Here is a 10,500-nt window from a genome sequence, read left to right on the forward strand (position 1 = left end):
ACATGTGATTGTGATGGTGTCTTGATGAATGAATCAGATGTTGGATTCCGACAGACTAGCATGGATCGGTTGCCACATTCCGAAATAATTACAGGATTGGTTGCCATGCTATGTCATAAACATTGGATTGGGTATCACGTTCCGTTATGCTAACAGTTTGGATTTGGGTTCCATGAGAGAACCAATGATTTGTTATAATTGTATATCTTGAGAAATTTGACACTGTAACTGATTCGCAAATGTTGATAATAATATATATGTTCGGCATATGCATATGAATATATTGGTGTGATGACTTATGTATGTTTCACTTAGTGGGATAGCCGCCTTATCCTACAAGTAAATTGTGTTTATGGAATGATACCGCACTTTCTCTTTCTTTGTTCAGTACAAGGCATCTTCAAACGGCTATTGACAAACATCGTTTTGAAGATCAATGATAATTGATCGAATTGAAGTGCAAGCTAGTTCTTTCGGGCTGCCATGAGTTCTCCTTTCGTCTGTATCCATATTTCGGAAATTGACTTCTCTAGAGTCAATTAATTCATTAGTTTGGGGTTGTATCACTTCTTGTTTATACTTTTGGTTCATTGTTAGATGTTTTGGTACATTGACTTTCAGGTTCTAGACGTATTTCTGCATAATTTAGTTGTTACATGGTTTCGAAATTGATGGGAACTTCAGCTTTTAGCTATTTAACTTTCTTTCTTTACTTAAATGTTTTAGTTTTTTTGTTTAGTTAGTTGGAATATGTCGTATTCGTGGTTCTCCCACCGTAGGTTTAAGGCGGGTGTCAATCAGGATGGTCTGGATCGTGATTGAATAAAAGTATCTGCTATTTGAGATTTGCTTTCTATCTATTTGATATAGTAAAGTCATGTGTTCTTCCTTACTCCTTTTCAAATTGTTTACATTTAGATTTGGAATACACAATTAAAATAAACAAATTTGATTGAATATTACATATTGTAATCTAGCAAATATAGAACAACTATGATCATGTATCCAAAAAAACCCAATCTTATTGATAGAACAAAACATAAAGTAAATTCTTTCAAGAAATTCATCAACTTCTTGGGGGCACAAATACTTTTACTTATAAATCTAATAAAATATGAAAAACAAATGTTGGTGTGTTTAAATTCTACCAAGGTCTCTCCCTCCTTCATTACCACAACTATTTGCACCAAATCCACCTTCACTTGGTTTATCACTGTCGTTGCCAACCTGCATGGCCTTCCAAAATTTGTTGTCGAATACATGAATCTTGTGAACACCTATGCCAACACCAATTAGGTTATTCCTTGTGTCTTTAAGAAAAATATTCACCTTACTCTTTTTAGAGTTGTTGCTTTTGTGTTTGCTTAGTGTAGACTCCCTCTTCGAGATGGAACATTTTTCTTTCCTTTTCAGGGAGCATGTTTCAATAACCCCAATCTATGGATTAATAAGGACAATTTAGTTATAAGTGTCTTGGCCTTAATATGCTAAAAGTTAGTGACATGTAGCTTAGGACGTCGTTGTGAAAATCACTTTTTTCATATATTCAAGGAAAATCTTGTTAATAATTTCTTTAAAAGAAACTTGGTCAAACAAGCTATAGTAGTTCAGCAAAATGTATATGATGTAAAGGCTTACCTCTTTTACTTCAGTGGTTTCTTGATCTACTTCAAGCTTGGATAAATATGTGAATACATATTTTCTTACCATCACAATAGAACGATATTGTTTTCTTTTACGATAGTAAATAGTAATACAACAATCCTATAATATTTTTGTTAGAACCATCTATATGTATGATTTTACAAAGTTGAAACTGTGGACATTACAAAGTAATAATATTACTAGCTCTCATTTTTCTTGATATATCATTGATTAGAGATTAGTTGGTCCTTAAGTTATTAAGTAGTTATATGTAATATTAAATAAATAAATAAAAATATACAATATAAAATCCAATTAGGTTTTGAATGTGATAGTATTGTATAATTAAGTAGTTACAGCTTTATCACGTTCCAGTCTGAAATAAAAAACAGGTTTACTTATCGCCTATCACACACAAAACAAATGTTATGAACCTTTTTTTAGGTGAAAGAAAATATAGAATTAGAGATATTATAATTAAGTGGAGGATACATGAAATATAGTTAGTAAATCTCAATTTGGAACATGACATAAAGAGAATAAAAAATCATACATGTTGGAGGTAATTCGGAGACCTTCCAACTGAGAAACAAAGAGATACAACTAGATAGATGAATATATATAATGCATTTGTGTACGTACTTCAGGAAACTAGCAATTTTCGACATTAGGATAAATAGAATACAACATAGAAAAAGTTGTATTTACCATGTCAATGCTCTAGTTTCACATTGTCTCCTTTCGGTTAGCCATCCATATAGCCTCTTCTGGTATTTACGGTTAAGTTTGTAGGGATCACTAGTTGGTTGTTCTGCATGATCTGCACTAACCTTTTCTAGTTTATAAACGGTGCAACAGTTAGCTCCATCTTTAGAAGGTTCAGTTTGGAAGCTAAAGGTACGAAAGACTGATCTTTTCATCTTCTCAGTAATCATGTTTTCAGATGCTCTCAAAGGAAATTAAACAAAAATTAAATAAAAACTCAAGAATAATAGTTGAGATGAAACTATTGTTAATTTTATAAGAAAATTAGCGAGAAACAATGTGACCATCAAAATAATAAATTCAAATCATCATTGAATCAAAGGAGTCATATAACATACGTGTGAGAAGAATCAAATATATTCCTACATGAATTTTTTAAAAATTCTTTTTAGAAAATCAATATAAATGTTTTATTTTTCACTTCTGTTAGAGGAAAATGGTATATGTGTGCATTTGTATAATAATATGGATATATACAAGCCACTTTAATAACAATGAGTATATCAATTCACAATGACAAAGTTGAGGGTATATAAAAACTTTTTTTTCTCTTTCAAAAATGCAATACGATAAAATATTTTTCTTTATGAAATAATAGTAGCAACCATCAAAACAAACATAATTATTGTAATCTAGCGAAAATAGACCAATTCAGATCTTGTTTCCAGAAAACCGAAATCTCACTTATTGAACAAAACTCAAAGTGATTTCTTTCAAGAAACCATCAAACACGTAGGATACATATAGTTTCAACTAAAAGAACTAAATTATAGTGTCCGCTGCCTCTCCCTGCTTGGTTGCTGCAACACTTTGCACCAATACTAGATCTGTCGTCATTTCCAACTAGACCTCCCATAATTTGGTGAACCTTGTGATGCCAACACCAATTTTGATTGTTCAAAAAATTTTCTATCTTGTATTTTTCCTTTGGTGTGAATTTTCTTATTTGACCCTTTATTCCGGGCTTCGCCTCCAAGATTGAAGATTACATTTTTTATTTTTGGGAGGATTCTTCTTTTAACATTCCAGTATCCTTTCATTTGAAAAATAAATTTATAAAAATACATAAAATACAAAAAAAAAGTTGTCTAATAGCTAGTGTAACATAAGCTTACCTTGTCTTTTAGGTTTGTAATCCCTATTGAGGTTGTTCCTTGCTTCACCAACAAACTTGTTGACCTCCCTCTTGACAAAGTTGTTGCTTTTCGGTTTCTTTGTTTCAGAATCCCTCTTCAAGATGGAACATTCTCCTTTTCTTTTCTTGGAGCATTTCTCAACAAGCCCAACCTTTATATATATATATATATATATATATATATATATATATATGTGTGTGTGTGTGTTTCTTCATTGTCTTAGAGTAGTCATTTCTATTGATTATGGTTTTTATCACCTAAAATTATTTTTTGAATTGAACCATAGTTATTTCTATGATTATAGTATGCAGTTAGAAAGAATTAATGCAATTATCAACCATGAAGTAGGTGCCCTCTTATTGGAACTATTCACAATTGGACTTTCTAAACCAAAATTTTAATACATAACATATTAAAATCTCACAATATAATTTTGTGAGCACTTGAACTCACAGATTTCCTCAAATAATAATAAAAACAACCTTGCTTTCCTAGAAATCAGGAAGAAAAAGGCATGTTGCTTGTCTATCAACTTGTATCCAAGTTTACAGTTCACAAATTTAGTTGAAATAATCAAAAACAAAGAGTTGATACTTCTTTAATTAAAAAAAATAATCAAAATAAAGAGTTATCACAACAGTACAAATGATATTTAACAACAATTTATAGTTTAATTATTGGTAAATATGTATTTTAGAGGCAATTGGTACTCTCTACAAATGTTTCTAAAGATTATGGCAACATTGAATCTAATGACAATTAATAAATGTCGTTAAAGACTCTAGCACTCTTTGTTAATTTTCATATTTATTATCAATAAAAATTATACATTTCTTATAGTGTATTTTCGACATTTGTTTGTTTCAAGAAAACTTGATCTCTTTTTATGCAAAAAAAAAAAGAGACAAAGAAATATGACAAATTACTTAACTTGCGACAAAAGAAGTGGACTAATTGTACTTATATTAATATTCTAGAAAGAGTGCAATGACATACGAATTGTTTTACTTAAGGAAAATAATCAAAATAATATACTTATTGTGGCAAGCGCAAGACAACAATCTGTTTGGTTCTTTTAGCGAACTTCATCAATGGTTCCGCATCAGTTATCATGTATTTGTTGTTGTGTGCTATCAAATATAGTGCAACCTACAAGCAACTTTCCCTATTTGTTTATGAAAAAATTGTACAAAGGGGCAAAAGAGAACATAAATTTTCAACCATCCTTGGTTGAATTTTTAACGGAGTTAAAAAAAAATCACCAATATAACAAATAACAATGCAATAAATACACGAATCACTATGACTTACAATAAAATATTAAGCTTCATTAAATATGAGAAATGAAGTTTGAGGAATGAAACAAACTTCATAAGAAGTTTAAATAATTTATTTGAATTTGAATGCCCTATGGAAAACAAAATTACAAACAATAGTGGAATAAATAAAAAAATTCTATATTAAAGAACCAAATGTAATGACTTCAGCCATTTCAACGACGTTAAGAGTTGCGGAATGAGAGATGCAAGAGTCATAATGTCGCATTGCAATAAAAAATTTATTTTATTTGTTTATACAAAAGAAACTTGTATAAAGAGACAAAAGAGAAGATAAATTTTCAATAAAATTTCCATGGCTTGTGCGGCGCCCCCGGGCTTGTTTGATGCGATTTCGACTTTTCTTCTTCGATTTTTCAGTTATAACTCTTCTAAACTCCCATGGATCCCACACAAACTTAGAATCCCTAAAATCTTAGTTAGCCAACAGTTTAGACCCAAAAACAACCCGGAAATACAAAACAAAACTACTAGAGATCAACTATAAATCAGCCAACAAGAACTTCAAACTTTTCATAAAAAACTTCATGATTTACTTTCCAACTAAGTCTAAATTGTTGTAATGAATCAAGTTGAAGGGTGGGTGAAAGAACCCGACACCGAAGGATCTCACATACCTAGATAGGGATCACCCCCGACGAAATCAACGTAACGTTCTTGGACGATCTTGGTTTCTCTTGTTCTCTCTTTTTCTCCCAAGCCCTAAGCGTTTCAAAACTTGTAAAAACCTATTTGGGACTTAGTATTTACCCCTAATTAACCTTAAAATGAATTAGGAGTTAATAGGGTGAAAAATCAACTTTGCCCTTACACAAATCCAAATTTGGAATCTCCTCTACCCAACAGCCCAAATTCTTGAAGTCGTATCTCTCTCATACGACCTCAGAATTCGGCAAACTTGGCATCGTTGGAAAGATATTCCGACGATATTTTCATCCATCTAAAGAACTCATCCAAAATCTTCTTGAGACGGAATTTATGACCGTTTGAAAATGACTAAAACTCACTCTTGAAATCTGAAAATTTTCCAGATTTCCTTACTTATTTCCAATTTTGATTATTCTTGGATTATTAACTTATTCTTAGTTTATTATAATTACGAGATGTTACATTATATATATATATNCAAACAATTATTATCCAACAAAATGCATAAAATCTAAGAGCTACTCTCTTACTCTTACTTCATTAGTCTCTTGATACACTTCCTTCTTCAGCTTATCAAAACCTTGAAATACATAATTTCTTACCTACATAATTGATCGATACTTGAGACCTTTGTTCTTGTGTGTGTAATACTGAAATCCAGTAAGACTTTTGTTAAATTTATGTATAGTATTTATTAATACATTAGAAAGTAATTATATTCACACTCTCTCATTTTCTTGGTTTATCATTTCGTTAGAGATATATTGGTCCTTAAGATAAGAACAACATTGATAATTTTTTAATAATTAAATAAAATAATACAATCTAGAATTCTACATAACTCTTGAATGTAGTAAATAGTTATAACTTCATCTCATACTAATTCGAAACAAGAAAACAATTTTGTTTATCTCCTAACACAAACAAAATAAATTTCACTTTTTTTTTCAGAAAACAAAAAGAGAAGAGAAAATGACTGAACATATAATTAAGTGGAGGATTCACAAAATTTGTTGTCGGTAAATTCCAATTTGAAAACATGACTTAAAAAAAGTAAAATATCATACATGTTGGGGGTATTTTTGAGACCTTCCTTTTGAACAACAAACGCATATAGCTACCTGGATGAATACGTTAGGATATATTATCAACCATGCATTTTGATATAATATTATTATTGTTGTTTATTCATTTATTCAATTCAATAAAATATTGCATTAAATATATCAATTGTCATATATGTGTCGTTAACTTATAAAGTAGATGATTTGGTGTATAGAGTTTAAGTTTATATACAAAAGATTAAAATCATTGGTTAAAAGTTATAGTTCACAATCATAGATAGAAATCTGGACAAAACCATCAAAAAAAAATTGTAATACGAGATTAAATGTAATTTATCTTGATTATAAGAATGATATAGTTCTAACTTCTCGTGTTAGTGTATTTAGTATGTATTGAATGAGACCGAGCTGAGATAGATGTTTTAGACTGACCGATAAAAACATATTCTCTAAACTGTTAAATGTACTTATATTCTTAATCTTGATATAACGATTATGATCTATATATATTAATTATCGTTTTGATTTATTAAAAGGTGAGATTCTAAGATGGGTCAATATGCCTGGTAGATTGGATGATAATAATATATATTGGTGAAATAATTAGTTAGTTGATGGAATCCATGTCTCATGTAGAAATTGATGATACACCTTATATGAAAAGCTTATAAATTTTCATGTGTAAATGCACCCGATAAATTTATGAATTTGGCACATGAATTAAGTTAAGTATTGTTCTAAAACAAGTTAATCATTGAATTAAATTCGTCACTAATTTAATTTATTGATTAGTATCGGTAATCTTAACATGAGGAATTACATAAGTGTTTAATGGTGAATTCCGAAATAAGAGGAGTGCAATAACGAATTTTTAGTAAAATGATTTGTATGGTAAGAATAATTCAAATTAATTATTTAGAAATATTTTCATAATAGGAAGCCTCAGTAATAAATTTTGTGGTCCCTCTAGTGCCCAATTTAAGTAGAACTCAGAATCCAATTTTCTAGTAAAAAATGAAAAAATAGCATGTATATTTTCTTCCAAGAAGAAACGTGTGTTTCAGGATTTCTTGAGTAGAAAGAATTTCTGTTTTCTTCTTCTCTTTAGACTAGGAAAATATCTCATTAAGTAGGGATTCTTCAAACCTAAAAATAATTCAATATTCTATACAATACTTGCCCCCTCCCCCCCCCCCCCCNGATCACTGTAGAAGACTGTAGAGTTGGAGTTGGATTTACTTCAAGATATTTGGACACGTTTCAAGAGGTACTCTTGAGTTAATTTCAGCATACTTTGTATGTGATGCGTATTTGTGATTGTTGTTTATATTCATGAAAGATGTATAATTTTGAAAGCTTCTGGACAAAACCATCAGAAAGATTGTAGCACGAGATTAAATAAAATTTATCTTTATTATGAGAATGGTATAGTTCTAACTTCTCATGCGAATGGATTTGGTATGTATTGAACGAGACCGTGCAGAGATAGATGTTTTAGACTGACTGATAAAAACATATTCTCTAAACTATTAAATGTATTTATATTCATAATCTTGATATAATGATTATGACCTATATATATTAATTATCGTTTTGATTTATTAAAAGGTAATATTCTAAGATGGGTCAATATGCCTGATAAATTGGATGATAATATTGGTGAAATAATTAGTTAGTTGATGGAATCCATGTCTCAGTATAGAGATTGATGATACACCTTTTATGAGAAGCTTATAAGTTTTCATGTGTAAACCTGACGGTAGATTTATGAATCCGGAACATGAAATAAGTTAAATATTGCTCTAAAATAAGTTAACCATTGAATAAATTTAGTCAGTAATTTAATTTATTGATTAGTACCGGTAATCTTAACATGGGGAATTACATAAGTGTTTAATTGTGAGTTTTGAAATAAATAGAGGAGTGCAATTACAAATTTTTAGTTGAATGATGTGCAATTTATTATGGTAAAAATAATTCAAATTAGTTATTCAGAATTATTTCCATAATAGGTAGCATCAGTAATAAATTTTGTGGTCCTCTAGTGCCAATTTAACTAGAACTTAGAATCCTATTTTCAGTAGAAGATGGAAAAGTACTGTGTATATTTTCTTCCAAGAACAAACGTGTGTTTCACGTTTTGTTGAAGAAAAAGAATTTATGTTTTCTTCTCCTCTTTAGACTAGAAGACATCTTTATAAGTAGAGATTACATTAAATATCAATTGTCATATATGTGTCCCCAAATTATATAGTAGATGATTTGGTTTATAGAGTTTAAGCTTATACCCAAAAGATTAAATCATCGGTTCTTATAAGTTAAACGTTACTGTTTAGAATCATAGATGGAAATCTGGACAAAAACCATCAATAAGATTGTAGCACGAGATTAAATGTAATTTATCTTGATTATGAGAATGGTATAGTTCTAACTTCTCGTGCTAGTGCATTTGGTATCTATTGAATGGGACTGAGCAGAGATAGATGTTTTAGACTGACTGATAAAAATATATTCTCTAAACTATTTAAATGTACTTATAATCTTAATCTTGATGTAACGATTATGATCTGTATAATTGTCGTTTTGATTTATTAAAAAGGTGAGATTCTAAGATGGGTCAATATTTTTGGTAGATTGGATGATAATAATATATATTGGTGAAATAACTAGTTAGTTGCGTTAATGTCATTTGATTCTAGAATGCATCCAATGTGTGTGCTATTTTCTAACAATTGACATCAAGATCCATACTTGTATCTTTATATACAATCTAAAATATGTATATGTGTACATGAGCAAGTGACCTTATGATTCGTTGTTTGAAATTTTGGTTTTATCACGAAAAGAACAAAACGGATAAACTTGAATTGATTTGTTTTGTTAAATGCATATAGTAATAATGAGTTATGAAAATTAATCACTAAGATTTGATAGTATTTTCATGAGATCCTGCACAATGTCCCTTCTGTATGATGATTATTTTGAAAAGAAATTCAATGGCTGCACATGTCGTTTGTTTATTTTCTTCTTGTGGCAGCATTTTTTTTAACGTGAGTTTTTTTTAAAATAAATTTTATTCTCATGTATTGAGTCTACAAATTATTTCCCATGATCAATGTAACCCAATTCAACAGAGTACTGTAATAATTTTTAACTAACCTATGGATTGTATAAACAATTCAAGTAATGGGTACTAGTTATTATTGTTCACGTGATTGGGTATAAACTGTGAGAAAACCTTCCAATATTTTTTGATCGTGGTAGCTGCTGGCTGTTTGTTATCATATGTTGTTGGTTATAATTTCATATAATTTCACTTGTACGTATGCTAGCTATTTTTCTTATATTAATGGAAACCAACGTTTCACTTATTAATACAAGTAATATATATGCTTAGTGTAGCTTACAAGTTGAGTGAATTATTTGCGTTAAGGCGGCAGTAAACAAGATGCACTGGAATAATGTTTATGCAATATGAATTGAATAGAATATTAAATGAATTGAACTAGTGATGTTTATGTTTCATTTTTCTGGATTTTTTTTTTGTATAAATTGAAAAGAAAATATAAATTGTGATGAAAGTTCTTTTCAATATTTACCAAGATTAAATATTAATGAAGTATTAACCTTATGTGTTGTCTTAGACTTTCCTCCCCATCAAATTAATTTAATACAAGTTATTACGTATTTAATTGCTAGTTTGATAATTTGTAATATATAATTAGATCAATGTAACTAGACGATTTTCACTTGACTTAAACTAACATTAGACTCTCCATCTGAGTTAGGTTTGGATAAATTTATGCAGTGAATAATCGATCATTATATATGTATATTGTATGAGTAGTCCTACAATCCCATGGATTGGCTATTCAAGATGCATGAATATATATATATATATATATA

The 10,500-nt window shown here is 29.5% G+C and overlaps 1 pseudogene; it reads right to left on the minus strand.

Annotated features, from left to right (window-relative positions):
* Positions 1–3,101: 3,101 nt before the first annotated feature.
* LOC114075391 overlaps positions 3,102–10,500 on the minus strand; it is a 26,908-nt pseudogene continuing 19,509 nt past the window's right edge.

The sequence above is a fragment of the Solanum pennellii genome, chromosome 12 (assembly GCF_001406875.1).
Source record: "Solanum pennellii chromosome 12, SPENNV200".
NCBI classification, from domain to species: Eukaryota; Viridiplantae; Streptophyta; class Magnoliopsida; order Solanales; family Solanaceae; genus Solanum; species Solanum pennellii.